The sequence below is a fragment of the Tiliqua scincoides genome, chromosome 9 (assembly GCF_035046505.1).
Source record: "Tiliqua scincoides isolate rTilSci1 chromosome 9, rTilSci1.hap2, whole genome shotgun sequence".
Classification (NCBI taxonomy): Eukaryota; Metazoa; Chordata; class Lepidosauria; order Squamata; family Scincidae; genus Tiliqua; species Tiliqua scincoides.
In genome coordinates this window covers 47,947,628-47,949,425 of record NC_089829.1, presented here as the reverse complement: position 1 = coordinate 47,949,425, position 1,798 = coordinate 47,947,628, and the positions used below count along the sequence as shown (strand labels likewise).

The following is a 1,798-nucleotide window of genomic DNA, read 5'->3' as shown; positions in this document are numbered from 1 at the left end:
AACTTAGGCTTGTGGATTTTTGTGAGTCTTGGCTTGATTACTAGCTCTGACTTTGCAGAATGGACAGGACAGGACAGGCAGCTGAGATGGGGTGATTGAAGAGGAGTCAACACTGGTGGTGGTGAGGATTTGTCTCTCACATATAGGTATTGGCCCATGTGGGATTCTTCATTTTGGTTTCAATGAAGACTGGCCTGAGAAATGTGACTGGCCTGCCACAGGGGCTTGTGACACCTGAGTGCTGGAAAAGGACAAGGAATTGGGAACAGAGTGTACGGTACTCATTTCATTCTGACCACTGTTGGATAGAACCATTTCATCTCTAATTGATTTATGTATTGAATAGCTATGGAATTTATATATGACCTCTGTACCTATGACCGACAAGCAACTCAGTAGTAAAATCCAATATACAGTATCACCATATGACTTACCCCTGCCCAGTGGGGATATGCCATGGGGAGGCCAGTGCACAACCTACCTGACTCCAGAGTGGTCGCAAGCTTGCTTTATAGCTTGTTCACGACACTCCCAGGCTGATAGTGTCTCCAATCACTGAGGGGCTTCCTTGGAATTGCGCTTTCAGTCACTACACTATACATGCTCAGGCAAGACCCACTGAATTCCATGAAAGGTACTTGAAACTTTATTACCAGTCTATTTTTTGTTTGTTTTGTTTGTTTGAGGCTGAAGATAGCAACTGTTACCCTGCATGTGCCCGATCTCGTCTGATCTCGGAAGCTAAGCAGGGTCAGACCTGGTTAGTACTTGGATGGGAGACCGCCGGGGAATACCGGGTGCTGTAGGCTGATACCATAGTCTTTCGAGACTGAAGGTTGCCAACCACCAGGCTGAATGATGCCAGAGCAAAGCACTTTTGTGCAGGTTCTTCTGTATTCCTGTATAGAAGACGCTTTCCAATGCTGAAAATCACCCCACATGTCCTGGCTGTGATGGTCATCATTTGCTCTAGAGTACACACCAGCACTTTCCCCTACCAGATGGTAGCCCAGCAACATCACTCCAGAGGATCAAGCACAATTCAACCAATAGAAACAGCTTTGGATGTCTGCATTGAGGAGCCCTGGCTGGTCAAGGTACCCCAAACCAGATTTCCCTGAGAAGAAAGACCTTCTGAAATGTTCATGAATTCATCTGTCCCAGAAAGGAGCAAGGGCATCTCTCCAAAGGGAGTCTGGGATTGGCAAGTGAGTTCTCAAATGCCTGAAACTGTTAGAACCTTGAGGTACATTCCTCTGGCCGAGCTGCAGTGTCATCTCGAGACAGATGCTTTTAAAGGCTGGTGGTGAGACTGCTCCAAGTTTTATCAGTAGCTTTGTGGCAGTATTGTTGAAACTTTGGGTTTCAGAGCGCGATACCATAGTCTTTCGAGACTGAAGGTTGCCAACAACATGTTGAAACTTTGGGTAGGGTGGGGGAAGCTCAGAGTGTTTCCTTGCATTCTCTTTATATTCTGTATTGGGCATTTGGTATTCCCTATAGCTTCTAATGCCACCTTGGCAATATTCCATAAGTACTAGGAAGGGGAAGAGCCATTGTGTAGGACGCAAGACCTTCTGATGCCTGAAGAGGCAGGCCAAATGCTGCCTTCTTGCCCAGTGATGTGCCAGCCTCTGCTCCTTCCACTCTCCAATACCCTGGCTCAGCACTCTCCCTCTTCCTTTTTCAGCCCAGGGTGTGGAGGAGGAGGGGGGATAGTGGAGGTAAGTGGGTGACTACAGATGAGTGCCACTCCCCCATCTGCTGCCTGAGGTGGTCAGGTCAGTTGGCATGAATG

The 1,798-nt window shown here is 47.7% G+C and overlaps 1 pseudogene; it reads left to right on the top strand.

Moving 5' to 3' along the window:
* The first annotated feature begins 689 nt into the window (after nucleotides 1-689).
* Nucleotides 690-809, top strand: LOC136660754 (5S ribosomal RNA; annotated as a pseudogene).
* Nucleotides 810-1,798: the final 989 nt, after the last annotated feature.